At 44.1% G+C, this 22,845-nt stretch overlaps 1 long non-coding RNA gene across 1 annotated transcript; it reads right to left on the reverse strand.

Moving 5' to 3' along the window:
• Positions 1-10,579: 10,579 nt before the first annotated feature.
• Positions 10,580-11,121, reverse strand: LOC135211640 (uncharacterized). Its single transcript, XR_010313685.1, has 3 exons — positions 11,025-11,121; positions 10,800-10,895; positions 10,580-10,690 (listed from the first exon to the last, which is right to left on the reverse strand). It is a non-coding gene; the product is annotated as an uncharacterized LOC135211640 (long non-coding RNA).
• Between the last annotated feature and the right edge of the window lie 11,724 nt (positions 11,122-22,845).

Genomic DNA, 22,845 nt, shown 5'->3' on the forward strand with positions numbered 1-22,845 from the left:
AGCAGGCTGAACAGCATCGAGTCCTGGTGTGACTGTAAGAATAGATAAGTGAATGAGAGAGTGACTGGCTTCTCTTCTATCTTTTTCTCCCCCTCTACCTGTGGGTAGAGGGATACGGTCATCACCTTGCTGGATAAGGACTAGATGCAGGTGAGCTACTCGACAGAGCCCCATCCTATCCCTTTCACTAGGGATGGGAGCGATATCCACCACTTCCTCCTACAAGGGGGGGAAGTGGATGCCAACAAGAGACAAACCATAACTTTATGTTGCCTCTTGCCAAATAGGAACTTGTTCTTGTTTGCTGGTACGAAGAGATACGCTTGCCTCTCTCTTAGTACTTGGTCCAGAGGTCTGACCATTGATCCTGCGGTGCACACCCCGATCAATCGGACAGGAGGCTTGGATCCCTCCCTCGCTCTTACGACCAGGGAGGCATTCCAAGGTTGGGCGAACACCAGTCTGTTCACAAAAGACTCAGATTCCTCCCACCAAGAAGTGAGTCTTCCTATTGTAAAAGGACCGAAGTTTTGTATGCCGTGTCGGAACAAATGACAATTTTTCCAAAATTGCATTTTTCCTAAACTATACAAACCTGAGGTCCTTTTACACATAGTCCCACCTCATGCCACCCTCACTCTGCAGTTTTTGCTTGGGCCAAAAGCAAAAGTGATTTGTTTACCTCCCAGTCGCGCACGCGCGCCTGTCGGACAAGCAGTTAACTACCGAACCCCTTGTTCGAAAGCTTACGACCTATCCAGCTGCCGCTAGTACCTTCCTATTGTAAAAGGACCTCAGGTTTGTATAGTTAGGAAAAATGCAATTTTGGACAAATTGTCATTTTTGCTGCAAGGTATTTTGTGATTTTTGGAAGTCATCATGTCTTCAGACCTTCAAGAAGCATCTTTATCGTAAGTTGAGTATATTATTTGTTGACTTTGAACGCGTTAGGCAACTATGCATCAAGTATGGTGTTGTTTAATAAAAGGGATTTTGACGTAGGAAAAAATCTATTTTCTGGGCGAGGAAGCCGTGTCGCTCCGTGAAATGTGTCCTCTTTAGCACTATTTCTAGTAAAATATTGCTATAATACCAGAGAACTGCTGAAGTGTTTGCATGGGAGCCGAGCGTATCACTGTTCCCGAGTCGGCCTTTTTGGATGCATTGTAGACCACGTACTTAGTCATCTTAACTTTTGATTGCGGTATATATTTTATGTTCACCTTTTTTGCACATCACAGCATATGTTACTGTTGTGAAATTTTACCATTTTGCTCCTGATGGCGGGTACCAATAGGTTGGTGTATCACGGTTGCCAATTACCATTACATTATTAACCTCTTTAGGGTTTCCCTCATTTATCATCAGTCCTTGAGGAGCGATTTAGTTCCCTCACGAGAGTGCGGTGATATTTTTCAATCCTACGTCGTGCGTGAGTATTGTGTTTGAGGCGACCTAGGCTAGCCTAGCGATACGCCATTTTAGTTTTGGGAGGTAAGGAAACCCTCATTCATTCGCGGTGCTCATGCATGTAGTGTATGTGGTATTATTTATTTTGTTCATGAAACTTACCCAGCAGATATGTGTATAGCTGTATTTCTCCGAAGTCCGACAGAAATTTCAAAACTCCCGGCACAGTCAGTGGAGTCGGCCTAGGTGGTTAGTACCCATTCCCACGCCGCTGGGAGGCGGGAGTCAGGAACCATTCCCATTTTCTATCCAGATTATTTCTGTCGCTCGTAATGAAAACACCTGTCTTCATTTTACATCCGACCAGGATTTTGATTCTCCATTGCTGCTTAAGTATCCTAATTATCTTTTGAATGATTGACTTGGATGTGTGGCTAGGCATACGCTATCGTAATTTAATTAACCTTTGTTTAACTTGTCTGAATCTAGTTCGGCTAGTTTCAGACTGTGTTGTCTGCACAAGTAAGGTGAGGCTACCGAAAGTGTCGGTAAATCCTCATTTGGTATGCACGGGGGTTGAGAACGTTTTTTCTTTATTGAAAAATCGATGTAAGACGTGTGAGAGTTTGACTGATTCCGAAGGGAAGACAGATGATTCGTATGTACGCAAATTAGAGGGGGATTGAATCACGGGGTCTTCCTCAAGAAACTGCATTAGTAAACAGAAGTCAGGGTAATGAACCTACTAACCTTTCTGTAGACTTTGTTTTGCCTAACCCTGTAGTTTGGCCTACGAGCCATTAGGCTATGTCTCGAAAGAAAAGAATACCCTTTTCTGTTAGGTGTGGATCCCATTCGTAATTTGGAATCTAAAGTGCTTGCTCTCCAATCAGTGTTGTGAAGTGTAGTGCAGTGTTGTGGAGGGGGCGTCAGATCGGCCCTATAATGCCTCTAGGCCTTGACCTCTGTCGAACTTCCAAACCCAGGAAGACGGACATGTCGAAAGCCGCAGGAGGGTTACGGGGAACCCCCACGGATCTGGCGTCCTTCGGCAGAACCTGTAGACGATCCCCGGCTGCCAAAAAATAGTGCACGAGAACGGTCATGAAAGATTCTTTCTCTCCTCCGAGGCGTCCCTCCTGCAGGGGTCGGAGCTCTGGGAAGGACTCGCTCTAAAAGAAGCTTTAGAGAAGAGGAGCTTCACGTCTCTCTCTCGTCGAGAGGGAGCGTCAGATCGGCCCTATAACCTCTAGGCCTGGACCTCTGTCGGACTCCCAGGACCAGGGGAGGGGCAGGGCTGTCGAAAGCCGAAGGAGGTTTACGGGGTCTCCACATTGATCTGGCGTCCCTTTAGCAGAACCTTTACGAGCCACAGGCTGCAAAAGAGTGTGTTCGTGCGTGTTCCCTCCGTGAGGATTTTTGTCTTAGGAGGCGTCCTCCCGAACAGTAGTTGGAGCATGAGAAGACGCTCGCGTCCTCTGAAGAGAACAAAGACGTTAGATGGTCGCACAGGCGGCCATCGTCAGTTAGTTTCTTAGACGAGCACGCAGAGCCTCTTTGCGCTCCTTCTGCTTTACGGGCTTCGCCTTTGTAGGCGTCCTCCCCGAACGGTAGTTGGAGCATGAGAAGACGCTCATGTCCTCTGAAGAGAACAAAAGACGTAGATGTCGCACAGGCGGCCATCGTCCGTAGTGTTTCAATAGACGAGCACAGCAGAGCCTCTTTGCGCTCCTTCTGCTTTACGGGCTTCACCTTTGTAGGCGTCCTTCTGACGGTAGTTGGAGCATGAGAAGACGCTCATGTCCTCTGAAAAGAACAAAGACGTTAGATGTCGCACAGGCGGCCATCGTCAGTAGTTTCTTAGACGACACCAGAGCCTCTTTGCGCTCCTTCTGCTTTATGGGCTTCGCTTTTATGGCTTGCCTTTATTAGCGTCCTCCCCGAACAGTAGTTGGAGCATGAGAAGACGCTCATGTCCTCTGAAAAAAACAAAGACGTTATAGTGCGCACAGATGGCCATCGTCAGTAGTTTTTAGAGGAGCACGCAGAGCCTCTTTGCGCTCCTTCTGCTTTACGGGCTTCGCCTACGTGACTACTCTCCGCCGCAAATAAGATCAAAGACCGCAAGATGTCGCACGGGAGGCTGTGTCTTTGATCTCGGGGAAGAGGACGCTTCACGTCCTTTCTCTTTTGCTGCTTTGCGGTCGTCACCTGAGAGTTTTGCTGCATGGATGCCTCAAAAGAGAACCAGGACGTCATCAGACGATGACGTCTTTGAACCCCCCTGTCGCTCCAAGAATAGAGCTGTGAAGGGACAGGTGAGAAGGAATAGGGCTTTCTCTCGCTCCTCTCCTTCTCATAGTATCAGCTTTTCACCTGAAAAGGAACATTCTAGAAAAGAGGGTCATCCGTTTGATGCAACATCGACTTGCTTCGTTGCCGACTGGGAGACAGGCAGAACCGCGTCCTAGAAGAAAAGATGATATATTGCCATTAAAAGATCTAAGCGGTCTCCCTCAACTGCGGATCGCTCTTCTCTTTCACCGGTTGCTACGCCTTCTAGATTAGTGCGTCTCACCACTGACCGTTATGTAAAAAAACCATGAGAAAACCTTCCTACCGTTAAGATTCTTATATCGAGAGGAAGAAAGCTCTCCTACTATTCAAGGGGTTCCCCTCTCGATTATAGGGTCTCTTTTTATCTGTAAACTGACGTGTTTTTGTTGCAAACCAAGGTGTGTTGCAAGCTGAGATACTCGACGCTCCTAGTTCGACCCTGAGGGAGCGTGGTGTTTACAAGCGTGACGTTTCTATAGATGCTAAGCTGGACGCTTATTTAGACACCAAGCGTGACGCTCGGCTGGATGTCAAGCGTGACGCTCGGCTGGACGCTGAGCGTGACGCTCGGATGGACGTTGAGCGTGACGCTCGAATGGACGTTTTGTGGACATTCATCAGGATCACAACGTGATATTTGTCTGCAAGCTCGTCGACAATCTGACTTTCGTAGAGACTCCCATCGAGAGAGTGCAAGAAATTATTACCTCTATATCGGAATTTTTAGTGACTAATATTCAGAAAGCACCTATTACGTCACAACAGCAATCTTCATCAAGGATTGAATCGAAAGGACTTATATCACCGTCTTCAGGAGTCCCCTCTGCCGCTCATATAGAAGAAGGACGACTTAGTAGGATGTCAGAAGAAACTGACGAGGACCACCTTCTACGTCAGCTTCGTCTGATTATTAGGTATTGGTTCTTTTGCTTCGAGCTTCAGTTAGAGACGAATTCCAACCTGTGGCTCCTCGCTATCCTCCTTCTCAGTTTTCGTTATCGAAAACCGACAAGATTCCTGGTTTGTTCATAAAACTTGCCCGGCGGATGTATGTATAGCTGTGTTTCTCTGAAATACAGCTATACGTATATTTATCGGCTGGATAATTATGAACAAACTTTATTGTATCTTAACAATATCATAATTGTTAAAAGGAAGAAGTCTCTTTCAACGAAAATAGCTTTTAAAAAAGGTTCAAGATTGGATGGAGTCGAGAAAAGCGCAAAGAAAGACTTCTTTTGCCCAGCCTCTGTCAAGACTATGCGGCAAGGCAGGCATTGGGTGGGATACAAGTAAACATATCGGTGTAAGAATTCTCGCATCGGAATAAGGTGACTTTTCCAGTCTGGTCGACGCTCCAAGGAGGTCTCTCCTTTCGTCAACAAAAGTTGCGCGAACTCTGATGAAATGGACTGCCATCGGAAAGAGCTCCCATTCATTAGTCAGAGTCTCTTCCACGAAACTAGAATGAAGTTTAGGTACAATAACATAAGAAGTTTGAACTGTCATTTTCGGTCCTCGGGTTTTCACTTGAGAAGATTCCTCGAATAATTTTAATTCGTTCGTTTGGAAGAACGAATACAATATATTTTCACTCTCTTTCTTCTTGCAGAAGAAAGAACTGTAGTAGAGAATTAGCTGTCCAAGTGATTACAATACTTATGTATTTTATCTTTGCGTTATATTACTACTGTATGGATCAAGTCATATACGCACATCGTAATTACTGATGCGGATAGTAACCGAAAGGACTCGTATTCTAAGTGTACTTAATCGGTCCTTCCTGCAAACTTCCAGGAGTTTCCGGGTGTAAGGACAACACTAAAATGTATTGTTACAACAACACCAACTCAGCTTCTGCATCTAGCGTATTCGGTTTCGCTTAAATATGCCTGCTTGAGAATTCTCTTCTAATCGATAATAGTAACAGACCTATTCCTTCGTAGAATAGAGTAGCTGGTAACTCAGGCAGAGTAGTGCGAGACGACCATGGATAGCTGCTGTCGTTGTAGATGACGCAGTATATTTAATCGGTACTACCTGCAACCTTCCAGGAGTTTCCGATTTAGTTTTTGGTTATTTAAGCGTAGTGTTATGACAACACAAAATCAGCTTCTGTATTTAGCGGATTCTGTCTCGCTTAAATATGCCAACTTGAGAGTTTCGTACTGTTCAAATAATGAAAAATCTATTCCTTCGTAATATGGAGTAGCTGGCAACTCAGGCATAATACTGCGAGAAGTTGAACGTAAGCTGCTGTCACCCAACTCAGTATCAGCTAGCTTGCTGTTATGCGCGGTCGTTTAAGTCTCTCTCCCGCGGGATTGATTGACGAACCGTATCTCTGCCCTACAATCACGGACTTTGCCTAGGATTGAGGGAGATTCTAACATGCATTGAATAAACATTGCCTTCGTTTGCGAAACAATTTTTAACAGATATCTATTAGGCTTTTTGGTACTGTTTACTGCACTGTAACAGAATTCTGTACGAGTTTACCGCAGCATAGCATTATAATAATGCTCTCCTAATTATGAAGAGCGCAGCCTTCTTAGGGAAGGAAGCATGCTTAAGAGAGGTAATGGATGAATCTGCTGGGGACCATTTCCTCGCTGAAGAAGCTTCTTTTCCCTGAAAGGACTGCAATTCAGACCTCTACAGTTTTGTACTTCCGGAAAACTGAAGTAACATCAAAGATCGAGTAATGATTCTGAACATCTCTCAGTAGTTCAATGATCACCTCAGGTGATAGCGAGATGGTGCCAGGCATCCTGACAGAGGTTCAGAGGTCCTGCCACATAATCTAAAAGAATTGGAAGCAATTTGGTTGACTCTCCAGTTCCTCGAAGAATGAGTTTTGGCCGAGTGGTTCAGATCAACTCTGACAATTCCACAGCTCTCTCACATCTCAAGAAGAGAGAGCCATTGATGGCCACAGGCACGGAGCGTATCGATCCTCCAGAGGTTAGCTGCACGATTGAAGAAAGTCCGTGCAAAGCTTCTCTATCGACGGCAGCAACTACTGACGTCTGAGTATTCTTTCCTTAGAAGTATGGCAAAAGTCGTGGGCTACTCTAATAGCCTCACTTCGAGAGGTATCTCTAAACCGTTTGGCTCTGAGTCTGACTGCATTCAGACTGTCAAGAAAGTGACCAGAATAAGAGGTTTTTCAAGACTAATGGCTAGTGTCATTACCAAGATAAAGCAGTTCTGCCTATCTTGCAGTGTACCAATCGGAATGGGCCGTTTCTGGAGACAGGGCAGGAAGAATGGTTTTTCCTCCACCTCGACCTTTGTGAATTACATTACATTACCATCTTCCCTTTCCGTCGGAAGAATGGGATGTACTAGCAGTCTCAAATATTGTAGAATACGGAAGTAGGTTGTTGGCGGCCTTTACGCTCAGATATTTGGATCTGCCAAACACAAAGCCCTTTACGATCTATGAGGTCTGTGGAAATCTCGAAATTGTAGAATATTTCCTGTAAACTTTTTGCATGTGACCAAAATTCTAACCACTCTAGATAAGACAAAGAGGGTTAGTGAGGTTTAATACATCATCAGAGGTTTTGGCTTTAGAGGACATACTAATGCGATGTGTTCTCTAAGCCTTTTGTTTTTACAAAGAATGAAAACCTGTTTAATCCTTGGCCCAGAAGCTTGGAAATCAAGGGGTGCTATGGATTGTTAGGCAAGAAACAGAGAGAGTGTGACCTGTCAGGGCCCTCAAGTTTTATCTAGTTAAAACTAAAGAAAGTGGAGGTCCTTCGGACAATCTGCGGTGTTTCGTAAAAAGACCAGACTTGCCCAGGTCGAAGAACACCCTGGCGTTTATTGTTGATGAGTTCTTTTAAAGAAGCTCATTCGTCATGTTTGGACAAAGATTTGAAATCTTTTAACTGAATGTTCACGAGGTGAGGGCGCGGCCTCGGAAGCATTTCAACAGAGCATGGCACTCAGTATCATACTGAGTACCACGTTTTAGCGAAGCAACTTTGTGTTCATTTCACAATACCTGCGGGATGTGAAGACGACATATAAGATTTGCTGCTCGCTGGGGCCCATACGTGTCTACAGACACAATCTTGGGGGCAAGAAGTTTCACTCATCCTATCCTATAGAAAATGGTTAGGAAGAGTTGTTAATTATGTTTATTGGGTCGCCGCCTGTGGCGGTCCTTCTTAATCCTTAAGCCTTAGTTAGATATCCTAACTTTGGCTAGGTTGGTCAGGTGGTGATATATATTCTTCTTAGCCCTCATGGTATGGTCAATATGGTCTAGTCACATTGTGGTCATGCTCCCGTTGACAGATCATTTAGAACTCGCCAGCTACATAGGCCACTACCTTGCTGGAGACTCTAGTAAAGCCAGTAGCAGACTTGGGTGACAATAATCACGAAGTCAGCTATGCTAACAGGTAAGGAACCAAGATGTCAATCATCTGCACGCAATGTGTTTTCCTAAAACCCTCCTTTTTCTGTCCCTCCCCACCTCCAAAGGTGGGATTCAGCTATACAGGCAGTCCCCGGGTTACGACGGGGGTTCCGTTCTTGAGGCGCGTCGTAAGCCGAAAATCGTCGTAAGCCGGAACGACACTTGGAAATATGCCTTAAACTAAGAAAAAGTTAGAGACCTTACCTGTGTGACATGCAAGTAGATTGCATGATGTGTAGTGTGGTTATTCCAATGGCAAAGGATGGTTCTTGAAGGTATAATTCTTTATTAAACTCTTGTGACACTAAAAAGCACAATGTACACTACACTTAATCCTTAGGGTATACACTAAACACTGTCACTATACGTATACACAGCATTGCACACTTTGTTAGATCCTGGAGTACACTAAAATCCCAGTCTGGTAGCTCTGGAAGGTAAAAGTATAACACATTAGTACAAAATACTCACAAAGTCCTGAATACAATATGTAAATTATAGATATCAAGAGTAAAAGAGTTAATGTATGTTAATTAATTCCTTACTTTTAGTTTATAATTCCTTACTTTGAGTTATATCAAGAGTAAAAAGTTAATGTATGTGAATTAATTCCTTACTTTTAGTTTTAAAGTTGTCCTGCTATGTAACCCTGGATGCACAAAGTCTTATGTGGCCCCATAGCCTTACATCATTCAGGGGTTCTGGAATGTACAAAAAAATAATTAGTATGTCAGTAAGTACTCTATGCATAGTAAGTTACATACAGTAATATGCACCATACAGTGGTTAATATCACATATATAACATGTAAAACTTAGTTAATGTATGTTAATTAATTCCTTACCTTTAGTTTAAAGTTCTCGTTCAATGTAACCCTGGATGGACAAAGTCTTATGTGCCCCATAGCCTACATCATTCAGGGGGTTCTGGAATGTACAAAAGATAATTTTGTCAGTAAGTACTCTATGCATAGTAAGTTACATACGTAATATGCACCATACAGTGGGTTTAATATCACATATATAACATGTATAAACTTAGTTAATGTATGTTAATTAATTCCTTACCTTTAGTTTAAAGTTTCTCGTTCAATGTAACCTGGATGGACAAAGTCTTATGTGGCCCCATAGCCTACTCATTCAGGGGGTTCTGGAATGTACAAAAGATAATTTTTGTCAGTAAGTACTCTATGCATAGTAAGTTACATACAGTAATATGCACCATACAGTGGTTTTTAATATTGTAAATGATTGGTCTACACCCCCCTGTTCAGCAGGGAGTGTACAGTATGTATGTAATTCCATGAGGGACCTTGATCACTTATCCCATGTGAGAGATCTGGTCACTAATGTATGTTTACTATATGTACTATGTATAATTCCTTACCTTTAGTACAGTAGTACATAGTTTTACAGTTGTCGTGCTATGTTATGTAGTAACCCTGGACAAAGTTTTATGTGGCCCCACTAGCCTGCATCATGGAGGGGGTCCTGGTTTTCTGGAATGTACCAAAAAAAGTATCAAAGTTAAGTCATGTTATGTATGTTTAGTAAGTTACATACAGTAACCATACGTACAGTGGTTTATAACATGTACTACATATGTACATAATCAAACGTTGGTTGGAAATTCCTGTAAAAAAAAGTTATGTACGTATGTAATATGTACTACTGTATGTAAAAACCTTACTGTTCATACTTTGTTACACTACATGTTACATGTGATACGTATACTTTCCTGAAGGGTTTTTTCCATCCAAAAATGGTGCTTCTACTTGTAGTAGTTATCCCTTGATGACACTTGTAGTAACAACCTGGAGTTGTGTGAAAAAATGTTGGTTCTGGAAGGAAAAAAGTAACAAAATTAGTGTACAAAATATACACTACAGAAAGTTGTGAATGCAATATGTTAATTACTGTAGATATATCAAGAGTACTAAAAGAGTTAATGTATGTTAATTAATTCCGTACTTTTAGTTTAAAGTTGTCGTTCAATGTAACCCTGGATGGACAAAGCTTATGTGGCCCCATAGCCTACATCATTCAGGGGGTTCTGGAATGTACAAAAAATAATTTTGTCAGTAAGTACTCTATGCATAGTAAGTTACATACAGTAATATGCACCATACAGTGGTTTAATATCACATATAACATGTAGTATAAAAACTAATTTAGAAATTCCTTACATAACTTACCAACTTTTAGTGAGTCTCAAAGCTGTTACCTAGGTTGTGGGAGATGGAGGTGGAGGGTGGTGTAGAGCATTCATGATAAGGATGCATTCCAAACCTAACTTCAGTGTGCTTTATCACAGATAACAGGCTAGGATGATGGGGCAGTCTGGAATGAAGAATTAATATTAAAGGACAGTATGTAACCACTTAGGTGTACAAAATTATTGTACGTATGCAAACATTAAACACAACTGAGAATTCCTTACCTCCAGCAAAATGAAGACATGTAGGCTATGTAGAGGTCTGGTTTATGTAAGTCACAGGTGCATGCCAGTCTGGAATGATAATGTAATAGTACATATGATTATAGTATGTATGTACATACATAACATGGTTATTACATATGTAATATTAAAACATTAATAAAAAAAAAACTGTCCTTACCAAATTCTAGTGGTTGGCTTGCTTACTGGGATGGTCATATGGTACATGAGAGTGGGTGGCTGGGCTATGGAGTGGGATGGGCAGGTGCTTGGGAGTCTGGAATGATAAAAAATATAAAAATAAAAGATAGTTTACTACTACTGTAACTACTGCACATGTTATTACTGTTTGACATATGTAGTGTGTAATACTATGTTCAATATAAAAAATGAAGAATTCTTTTACCTGAAGGAATGGGAGAGGTGATACTACTCGTATCAACTGATTTGGGCTCTGGGGAGGTGATACTTGTATCAAACTGATGAGGGAACATCTACATCTGGAAAGAATGATAGGGTACATATTAATAAGGTGGATGTAATTGTAGCATATGTACACTTTTAATAAAATTTCTATTAGCAATTTATAAAACATTTTATACAAAAATTTGTTAAGGATTCCTTACCTGATGTATAGGGCGAGGCATCAAAACCATGGAAAGGCTCAGGGTCATCTGGGTCACTGTCACATATCAAAGGGGTCTGAAATGGAAAAAAAAAATAATAATAAGGTTATGCAACAAATCACATTGTACCCCACTATGTAAGTTAGTGTACGAATGTATGTAGGGTGTAAACAATTTCCAACATGAAAATGAGAAAAATGAAAATTGCTTACCTGATTGTACACGTGCAGGTGGGCGGGCTGATACAGAGGGTCCAGGTACAGGGGGATCTGGAACTGTCACAGGTAGTACAGGGAGATCTGGAACTGTCACAGGTAGTACAGGGGGATCTGGAACTGTCACCACTTCTGCAATAAAATTACAAATGATGAAAAATTAATGAAGTTACAATTTACTCCTTACATTTAGTAGTTGTTACATTAAAAAATTAACACATTTTGTAATATGTACACTATGTAAACACATAAATTAGTAAAACAGTTCAGAATTCCTTTACAGGACACTAGGAGTGGGAGGTGTGGTACTGGAGAACTTGTGAAAGAAAGTGTCAAGCCTGGACTGCACACTTCTCTTCGTCTGCTTCTCCTTCAGGGTCTCCTTGTAGAAAGTCACCAAATCCATGATTCCTCTCTTGATTTGTCAAACCTAGAAACGTTAGGGTCTTCTGCCTCAAAAGAAGCCAAGGCCTCTCTCCAGATGAGTAAAACCCTCTGACAAGCCTTTCACAGTTAATGACCTGGGTTTTTGGCTCTGGTGCCGCCTCCTCTTCCTCAATCATTTGTTGTTCAAGTTCTAGTAAGTCCTCTGCAGACAATTCCTCTCCATGGGAAGCCAGCAGCTCTGTACATCATCAGGTTCAAGATCTAGTTGCAGCCTCTTGCTTAGCCCTACGATCTTCCTCGTCACAGTCTCGACGTCTTCTGCCTGGTCAAAGCCTTCAAAAACTGTGCACAAAACTGTGGACACAGTTTCCTCCAGGCCCCATTTAAATGGTCGTCTTCACCTCGTCCCAAGCACTTGCAATGTTCTTCACTGCATCTGCAATGTTGTAGCCCTTCCAGAATGCTTCAGTGTCAACTCCTTGTTAGCTTCTATGGCCCTCAAAGCAACACGTATGGTCCTTCTAAGGTAGTAAGCCTTGAAATTTGCTATTACTCCCTGGTCCATTGGCTGTATCAGCGATGTGGTATTGGGTGGGAGGTACACCACCTTCACATTAGGATGCATGTCGCTCAAATTTGAAGGGTGTGACCAGGGGCATTGTCCAGGACTAAGAGGGCCTTAAAAGGCAGACCCTTCGAAGTCAAATACCGCTCCACTGCTGGCACGAAATGGGTCATTGAACCAATCTTCGAAGAACCATTAAGGTAACCCACGCCTTCTTGTTAGATTTTCCAAATCACAGGGAGTTGACTCTTGAAAATGCCCTTGAAAGCCCTGGGATTCTCGGCCAAATACACCAGCAAGGGCTTCAGTTTCAAATCACCACTTGCATTGGCTGCCCCAAACAGCAAAGTCAGTCGCTCCTTTCCAGCTTATGGCAGGTGCTGACTTCCTCCTTGGCCAAAGGAAAGGTACGTTCGATTTGGCATTCTTTTCCAAAATAATCAGTCTATCCACATTAAAGACTTGGTCAGCCGTGTAACCACCATCCTTAATGATCTCAGCCAAACCACCTGGAAAATTTTCTGCTGCTTCGCTATCAGCACTAGCAGCTTCACCTTGCAGCTTCACATTATGCAAATTTGCACGAGCCTTAAAACGGCTTAAACCAACCTCTACTCGCGGAAATTCACCAACCAGCACTGCCTTCGCCAAACTTTTTCACTACTGCCTCATGCAGCGCTCTAGCCTTCTCCTGGATCACACTTAAGCTCACCGGAACACGTCGCTGGTTCTGGTCCTCCAGCCAGATCATGAGCAATTTCTCCATTTCAACAATGCTCTGGCTACGTTGCTTCTCGTTATCACCGTTGGACTTCATCGGTGCAGCATCCTTAACGTGCTTCAGAATACGTTCCTTATCCTTCACAATGGTTACCACCGTGGGTCCTGCTCAAGCCTAAAGAACGGCCTATTTCGGTGTTAGTTTCTCCCTTCTCCGAACGCTTTATCACGTCATATTTGACCTCCATCGTGATGACCTTCCTCTTCTTGGATGAACTATCATCGGAGGAAGTACTTTGGCGTTTAGGAGCCATTGTAAATTAGCGAAAATGGCAAGGAATTTCAGCAACGTCTCAGCACACACCTGGAATGCAGGCAGGCACGCGATTGAAGTGGCGTCCTTTCGTATGTTACGCTTGGCGTCCTCGACCGTCCGAGGTCGTTGTTCGGTCAATTTACCATACAGTTTAATAGCGTTAATTAATTTATGCACCTCCGCTCAAAAACTAGTTTCTGCATATGAGGTATCGTTAAAAAGCATAACAAAACGTCGTAACCTTGGGCATTTGTGTTGTAATCTAACCAGAAACTTAGTTTTTTTAATTATGTACTGGAAACAAGCAATGATTTTTCATTATATTTGCGCTTTTTGGACTGTTTTAAACTGCGCATCCCAAGCTAGTGTATTCATTGCGCCCGCAAACTAGTTCCGCATATGCGGCGTCAGTAAAAAAGTAAAAAAATTCAAAAAATACGAAAAAAAAAAGTGTCAAAATCATCATAACCTCAAAATTTTTTGTGTAATGTAACCAAAAACATATTTTTATTATGTACTGTGCTAAACTATAAAGGATTTTTATCATAGCATGCGTTTTAAAAGCGTCGTTAACTCGGAGCGTCGGAAGCGTCAGCGTCGTAACCTCGGAACAAGCGTCGTAACCCAGGACGGATTTTCCATTGAATATTTAAGAAAAAGCGTCGTAACCTCGGAACGTCGTAAGCCGGAACCGTCGTAAGCCGGGGACCGCCTGTATATATATCTGCTGGGTAAGTTTTCATGAACAAAATGAATATTGTTAAGATACAATAAAGTTTGTTCATACTTACCTGGCAGATATAATATAATCAAAGTACCCAACCAACGTCCCCTCAGGAGACAGTGGGAATAGAAAATCTGGATAGAAAAATGGGTGGGAATGGTTCTGACTCCCGCCTCCCTCCCAGCGGCGGGGGGGAATGGGTACTAACCACCTGGCCGACCACTGCGTATGCCGGGAGAGTTTTGAAATTTCTGTCGGACTTCAGAGCAGTACAGCTATAGTATATATCTGCCAGGTAAGTATGAACAAACTTTATTGTATTTCTTAATATATTTATTTTATATATAATATTATATTGCTAATTGTATTTGATAGGTTTGGAAGTCCTACACAAATATCTACCTACCCTAGCCGACCCGACCACGACCAATCTAGGCTAGGTTTTGGAAGGTAGGCTAGGCGGTTGAGAGTACTTCTCGCTACCCATAGTGGTACTAGTCCTGGCTAAACTGACCAGACTGCATATAGTTTTGGAGGGTGATCCATTACTAGAGAGTTCCTCTCTTGTTACGTAATGTAGGTGCTATGCCTATCTTACCTGACCAGGTCGATATATTCGATTTTTTGGTTGGAGGTTAGGTTAGGCCTCTAGGTATGATGAACTGAGTGGTTTGATAGCAGAAATAGGGAAGTGTTGGAACCAGAGCTGGAGGGAGGATGGTAGTGAGGGAGATAATGGGGGTTTGAAGAAATGAAAGTGGTTTTTGTAAGCAGTGAATGGCGATGTAACTGAAAGAGTGTATGAGGGTCCTCAAACAAGATCCAGGAGGCCTGCATCCGAGCATCCTTGGGTGTAACGAAAGGCGATTTAGTGTGGATGTTGTGAGTGTAAGGAGACATTGTCAAATGTAATGGGGGTGGTTTTATGGAGGAGTAATGGTGGTAGTTTATATTTGACAATGTCGTCTCTAGGGTTGAGAGAGAGAGAGAGAGAGAGAGAGATTGGTGGAAGAATAAATGGGAGTGGTTGAATGGCCGTCATAAGTGTGTGTCTGTTGTGGGACTCTGTTGTGTATATCAGTGGCAGGAGTGTGTTACGAGAATCGTAAGCAGTAAGGCGTTCGGTGAAGTCATAGAGTTGGTCTTGGCAGCAGTTATCCATTGGTGGTCAGTTGATATTATGTCATTTGATTGATTTTGGTGTTGTGAAGTTGTTGTGTCTGTCTGGTTGTGGTGAAGTGGAAGAGCTTGGTCACGCATTTCAGTGGCTGTGAGTGGTGTTTGGGGCAGTGTTGGTGTTGGCTGGTTGTTGTGCAGGGTTGAGTTGTGTGGTTGTCGTATTATTTTGAGCTGTTGGTGTTTCTCTGATCAGTGATTTGTCGGGTTAAGTTGTTGGGTTGTGGCTCTCAGTTAGTTGGTTTGTGTTGTGATTGTCGGCTGTGGTTGTGTCTCGGCTAGCCTATATCCAGCGGACAGCACAGCATAGTCCTGAGTATCTGGAGCCAGAGATGAGTACGTGTTTGTATTTTGTGTGTCCGGTGTGTCGTTAAACCAATTGTCCTGCAGGTAAAAAGTAACGTAAAGGGGAAAGTGTGGCTGTGGGAAATTTTGTCAGGTTGTACGATTAACGTAACTGTGGGGAGATTGCTTGATTTTTTCACTTAGCTTTGATTGCACGGTGGAAGGACACACATTGAGATGTCATGCCAAGGACTATTAGTACTGTTATCAGGGACAACATCATAGGGGCAAGAAATTCATTGCGGAACTGGCTACAAGGAGTGTCAGAAGACACGAACTTCAAAGAGGGTCAGTTTTTTCTAGTGGATCACATGTTTCTCATGCTCAAGTTTCAGTAGATGCCACCTCCTTTGCCAGATAGTGCATGTCTGATAGTCATCTCATCTTCTCGGGAAATTTAGTTTTCCATATGCTTCAGGATATGTTTTTCATGAAGAGAATAAAGTTTTGTCCACCATGGTTTAAATACATTCAGACGTTTTTAACTCTTAGACTGTAGGACACTTATATCTGCAAAGTCCTTTCGTAATTCCTGCATCATCAAATTTAGCAAGCAGGTAGATGAAAGTCTTCTTTGTACACAGGCGGTAACCTAGGGAGATATTCATGTTAACTCTCTTTGTGGTGGATGCATGGTGATCCAAAACAAATGTAAACTTATTTGAGAATGTGACACAGTTGGTTTAGTTTGTATTCATCAGGAGTTTTAGTTGGAATAGAAGTGATATGCATAGTAAAGTATACCTGCTTCAGTTTCGGATTAGCAGAAATTGTCTCCATTACCTTAGTCCTACTCTCTTCATTCTTTTTGACATCTCTCAAAAGCTAAATTATCTATTAATTTTTTTGTATGGTTAGTAATTACCGTCCTCTATTGATTCTTAGTAGATTACCTTTTGGAATTGCAGATAACAAACTTTTAATTTTTTTATTGCAATACACCCCCTGAACACCTGAATTAGCCCTAATCCCAATTAGCCCTAACAACTCTCAATTACCCATCCCACTAGTGGGAATTTTGTTTTTAACAGCCAGCATTGCCAACATTGCAGGTAAAAACTTCCTTGAGTTACCTTCGCTGACGGTTGGCAGCACTGGCGCAGGTGTGTGTCGTTACTCTTATCTTCCTCAATTGCTTTTTGTTCGCGCCCCGGAAAGGTTGTTGACCTTCCGGAGTGCGAGTTTGTTCCTTGCCCGACTCTCTCGGATGGTTATTATTATTATTGACGAAGAATACAAGAATTACAGGACTTGTTTCGTTTGGATTTGGATTGGTATTGTACAGATATGGATAAGACATCTCTTCTACCCTCCACCTCAGCGCCGACAGCTTCGACTCCGTCTTTGATCGCTCCGACGTCGGCAGAGGCCATTACACCTCGCTCCTGCTCTTCCTGCAAGAGACGTATGAGTACTCTTAAGACACGATAGTTTTGATAATCTTAATTTGTAGTTTTGATAATCTTAATTTGGAAAATTTTAGCCAGGATCAGGGAATAGGTGTGACTAAGACGATAGGGTCTGAGTTAGGTATTGAGGACAAGCTTGCGAGCGTGCAGTTGTTCTCCTGGACGGACTTTGAGTTTGGGTTCGTTGGGATCCAGTTTTAAGGCAGACGTTTCGCCGTCTTCTCTCCTGTTTAGGTCCGGTTCAAGGACACAAGTAAAGTTTACGGTTCCGAAAGTGCGGGATCCTGTTCCTTTTAACTGTCAACTATCTTCCCTCTGTCTCAGAAGATCTTACTTCTTTTTCCCCTGTATCTGTCTTCCCTACCCCTTCTTCTAGTAATGCGGATCAAGGAGCCCCCCTTTCGGGTGTTCTAAAAGGTTCACGTAATAGTCTGATATACTTGGCAGAGAAAAACGCAGATCTTTTGGGTCTCTCCAAAGGCTATAGGCTTTTGGTTAAAGGTTGCATTATCAATGGTATCATGAACATTAGAGATTATGTGACACAAGAATGTCCAGAATTTTTGGAGGACATGCTTCAAGACTTTCAAGGAGGGTCAGACTCTGTGTATTATATGTCCCTTAAGAGAGAGTCTCATGCCGCCTCCGGGTTGTCCGCAGTCCCTTCTTGCACTCCCACACCCTCTGCTTTGCCACCGTTAGTTTCCTTTATGACTCCTTCTCCTGCTTTTCCTGCGGCTCACCCACCTTCCCTACATCTTCGTTCCTAAGCCTTCCTTCGTCTCGGGTAAATTTACCAGTTCCTACTATTTCGTTGTCTTCATCTATCTCCCTTACTCCCGCAGTACAGTTGGCTTCGGTAAGAGGTCTCTCCGGTCAGGGAGGAACACAGACTTACGTAACGGAAGTTCCGGGTCCTAACCTGTGGCTTATGCACGATTCCATTCTCTTTCGCAGCATACGGTAGCTCAGAAGGCAGCGGGGATATCTCAGGCGCTTTAGGTAACACAAAGTTCCAACACGCGCTTGCCTCTCCTAGTCAGGTAGCAGCGCGTTTGAACGAAGTACAGCTGTCAGCTACGGCGATCACCGCTGCGGACCCTCCCGGAGTAGCCTCTACCCCTTTCATTCTTCCCTCCTCTTCCTCAATCCAGTCACATTCGGTTCCGCTCGCTTTTCCTTCAGCAAGGCATAACATAGTAGGTTCGGTCCCGGACAGAAATCTTTCGTACCGAAACGGGGTTTTCTCCCCAGGACTTTTCGGCCCCTCCACCTCCTTGTGGGGGTACTAATGCTCTAGAGGCAGTGAGGGGTACTCTGTTTAATGCGGGAAGACAGCAACCAGGATTCAGTGGTAATCTAGCGGACCTTTCATCGTTGGATGGACTGCACTCTGTTCCTCCTCCACCTTCCTTGACCCCAGACTGTTCGGCGGCTGCGGAAGAGGACTCGATTCCGGAACTTCAGGATATTCCGGTTGACTTGGGCCATCCTCTGGCTAATAGCAACGATTATAGGCGTATGCTGGAGTATGTGACTGCGCTTTACCCGCAAGCGAGAGCTCCGGACGATCAACATGCATCGAACCAGTCATTATTTGAGGCATTCTATGCTACCAAACCAACTCCGGCATCTTTCTCATGCAGTTTGGTCTGGTTTGACTGCTTCAAACAAGCAATGCAAGAGGCAGACGGCAGGTTAGCTGCGGCAGTAGCTGCCAGTAGACAGACATTTCGCTTCTCTCACCACATAAGGCGATCTATGCAGTCCGGGGGAACCCTTCGGGCAGGGACCAGGTTGCCGCTTGACGAATCGGTTGAGGCAATTCTGTGTAGGTCTCCGGCAGCGTCTAGACTTGTCGGAATCTCACTAAGAGAAGCGGGAGTGTTAGAGGACGTCTTGTGTAACCAGACAGAGGCTCTCTCTCACACACTGGATATTATCAAGCCTGATGGGGTTTCTGAAATACGACGGCTATGTTCCTTCAGATCCAGGGCTGTTCGACAGCTTGATAACATCCGTCTTGATGGGCCTTAGCGCATCAGGTGATGTGCTAGCTTCCTCTACGACGTTGTAGGTAAGAAGTGGAGGAACTTCTATCTGAGCCACCTTCCCCCTCATTATCCAGACGTACACAAAAGGGCTTTACTTAGAGCTCCCATAGCTTTAGCAAATTCTCTATTTAAGGAGGAAGACATATCCAATATGACTAACTTCGGGCTTCCAATTCGGCAGTCGAATCGCAACAGGCCATGATTAAAGTAGCAGCACAGGGCTCTCGATCACCTAGAGGAGCACGTAGAATTTCCCCTCCAAAAAGAATGCCTTCTAGGTCTCCCCCTAGATCACCTAAGAGGGTGCACTTTGCGAACAGGACAGGGTCAGGCTCTTCCTCATCTTTCGCTAAACCTTCGTCGGCTCGGAATTTTACCAAATAGGAGACATGTCCCTCGTCTGCACAGGTAGGAGGCTGTCTAGCCCCTTTCTGCCAGTTTATGGAAGGAGTGGGGAGCAGAGGATTGGGTGGTGGAAGTTCTGAGGGCGGGGTATCAGATCCCCTTTCACTCCCTTCCTCCTCTGTCACCCTTTCCCGTATACTTTCCGAGTTATTCCCAGAATTCCATCAGGGGAATAGCTCTAGCAAAGGAGATTCAGGAACTCTTGGAGAAGGGGACACTAGAAACAGCCCCTCCATCTCCGGGGTTTTACAGCAGGATATTTGTTGCATCGAAAGCTGGGGGCGAGTGGAGGCCAATAATAGATCTTTCGAACCTCAACAGTTGGGTAGTAACTGCAGGTTTTCACATGGAGAGGAATCTCGGAGATACCTCAGGTTTGTATCTTTCGTCGCCACCTTCCAGTTCAAAGCCCTCCCCTTCAGACTGACTACAGCGCCACAAGTATTTACGAGGATCATGTATCCGGTGTCGGCAATTATGCATCGTCGGGGTTACAGAATGCTAAGATACCTAGACGACTGGCTGATTCTAGCCTCCTCCCTGTAGGAGATATTAAGGGCGAGGGACTTCCTTCTGAATGTATGCGTAACGTTTGGAATTCGGCTGAACTTTGCAAAGAGTTGTCTAGTACCAACCCAATCTATGACTTATTTGGGGATGAGGATTCTCCCTCTTCCTTTGAAGGCTTTCCCATCACCGGAGAGAATACAGCCAATACTACAGCAAGTGAACCTGTTTTTGTCCAAGAGGGAGCAAACAGCATCATCATGGAGAAGTCTCTTAGGGAGAATGTCGTCGCTATCCCTTCTGATTCCTGGGTCTCGTCTCTGGATGCATTCGCTACAGTCGTCTCAGGAATCTCTGGGACTTCGGCAACGAGAACACAGTTATAAGCTGGAGCGATTCTTGCCCGTCGGATCTTCTGTGGTGGTCAGAAGAAAAGCACCTGACATTTGGAAGGTCCCTAGTCTCCCTCAGTCCCGACGCCCATCTATATACAGATGCCTCGAATCAAGGTTGGGGAGCAACCTTGGAGGGAACTCAGGCGTCAGGCGTTTGGAGGGAACGGGAACGAGAGGAGTCAATAAATCTTTGGGAACTCAGAGCGATAGAAGAAGCACTCAAGTGTTTCTCGAAACTAGTACAAAACAAAGTGATAGCATTGTTTTGCAACAACGTAACAGCGGTCTCGTATCTGAAGAAGAATTCCAGAGGAACAAGAATATCAACAGAACTAAATTTAGTACCATAAAGAATCCTGAGATGGTGCGAAGACCAAAGAGTGTCTCCCCTTCCCCAGTTTGTATCGGGAAGCCTCAGTGTACTGGCCGACTCATTAAGTCGCTCACGACAGGTACTGGGAGGAGAGTGGACCTTTATGCAGGATGTAGTACGTCAGGTACTCCGGAAGTGGCCGGCGACGGTAGATCTATTCGAGATGAGACTAAACCATCGTCTGCCGATATATTTCTCACCAGTAGTGGATCCAATGTCGATAGGAACCGATGCAATGCTATAAAGCTGGGACCACATGCAGGCTATGCCTTCCCACCTTTTGGCCTCATACATTGAGTAATCAGGAAAACTGAGGGAGAGTGTCAAGGTGAGTTGATACTGATAGCTCCCTTCTGGACACAACGCCCCATGGTTCCCGGAACTTCTGAAACTCATCACGGATATTCCCATGCTCCTTCCTATTCGGAAAGATCTGCTCAAACAACCACACTTCCACCACTACCATCAGACCCTTCGCATGCTAAACCTAGCTGCATGGAGACTGTCGAGCGAGCAGTGAGAAAAACCGGACTATCTAAAGAGGTGGCTAGGCAGCTTTCTTTCAACTTAAGGAAGTCAGTGCGGAAAACTGTACCAAGTCAGATGGACAGTATACATGGGATGGTGTCGGAAAGAGGGTCATTCTATTTCTAGACCTTCAATTCCTAAAATAGCAGACTTCCTCTTATTCCTCAGGAAAGTCAAAAGACTTACACTCGGCTCGATAGCAGGCTACCCGCTCGATGCTCAGTATACTTTTAGAGTTTCATCTTCCAAGAGATCTCGACGAGCAGGTGTACGTATTCATGATCTAATACGATCCTTTAAGATCGAAAGACCGGTATTACCGAATCGAGCACTGCCGTGGGATTTGTCGGTAGTGCTTTGTTTTCTAAGTTCTCCCGAGTTCGAACCAATCGAGATCTGACGTTGAAGACAGCTAACTAAGAAGGTCCTCTTCCATCACAGCATTAGCAACAGTAAAGAGGTGAGTGAACTACAAGCAGTGTCCAGGCTCGTCTGTACAGAGGAGATGATATTTTCTTGTCTTTCTACCGGAATTCGTGGCGAAGACAGAGTCGGAGGCGAACACACTCCCAAGGTCGTTTAGGGTCCTGGCCTTGAGAGAGTTTGTTAATGGAGATCCGGAAGAGATGCGGTTATGCCTGGTGCGAGCTCTAAGAGTATTTTTATCCTGTGTAGAGAAACTTCGTCCTCGCCCGCGGACACTCTTCATATCTCCTCGGAATCCTTCGTGGCCGATCTCGAAGAATGCGATTAGCTTCTTCCTAAAGGAGGTAATCTCACAGGCTCATGCAGGTTTTGCAGTCAATAAATGCAAATCCAGTACTACCGTGAGCGCACAGTATTCGGGGATGGCCACATCATCTTCCTTTCTCAGAAACTACTCGGTGTCTTCCATTCTAGAGGCAGCCTCTTGGAAGTCCGTCTCAGTATTTACTTCTTTCTCTTTAAAAGATGTTCAGTTTGCTTCATTGGAAGGCTACTCCTTAAGCCAGTTCATAGCGGCGAATTCTATTATCTAGGTTAAGCTGGTGAAGGTAGAATAAAATTAGGTTTGTCTTTTCTACCGGAATTCGTGGTAAAGACAGAGTCGGAGGCGAACGAACCCACTCCCAAGGTTGTTCAGGGTCCTGGCCTTGAGAGAGTGTTAATGGAGATCCGGAAGAGATGCGGTTATGCCTGGTGCGAGCTCTAAGAGTATTTCTGGGCTCGGCTTTGTCGCTCCGTGAAATAGGTTCCTTCAGCACTATTTCTAAGGTAAAATATTGCTATAATACCAGAGAACTGCTAAATTGGACATGCTAGAATATTCTGGCTTGCTCACCTTCATTAAAAGGTGTCGGTATAGTTCTGGGGCGATGAAAACCACTACCACGGCACCCTCCCCAATTAGCCTCTCCTACATCAAAAACCCTTAAGAAAAGGGGAGCCGTCCTACGGCTCTCTACCTACCACCGCGTAGGTAGCGGATGTGGCGTCATTCCT

This window comes from Macrobrachium nipponense, chromosome 4 (genome assembly GCF_015104395.2).
Source record: "Macrobrachium nipponense isolate FS-2020 chromosome 4, ASM1510439v2, whole genome shotgun sequence".
Lineage (NCBI taxonomy): Eukaryota > Metazoa > Arthropoda > Malacostraca > Decapoda > Palaemonidae > Macrobrachium > Macrobrachium nipponense.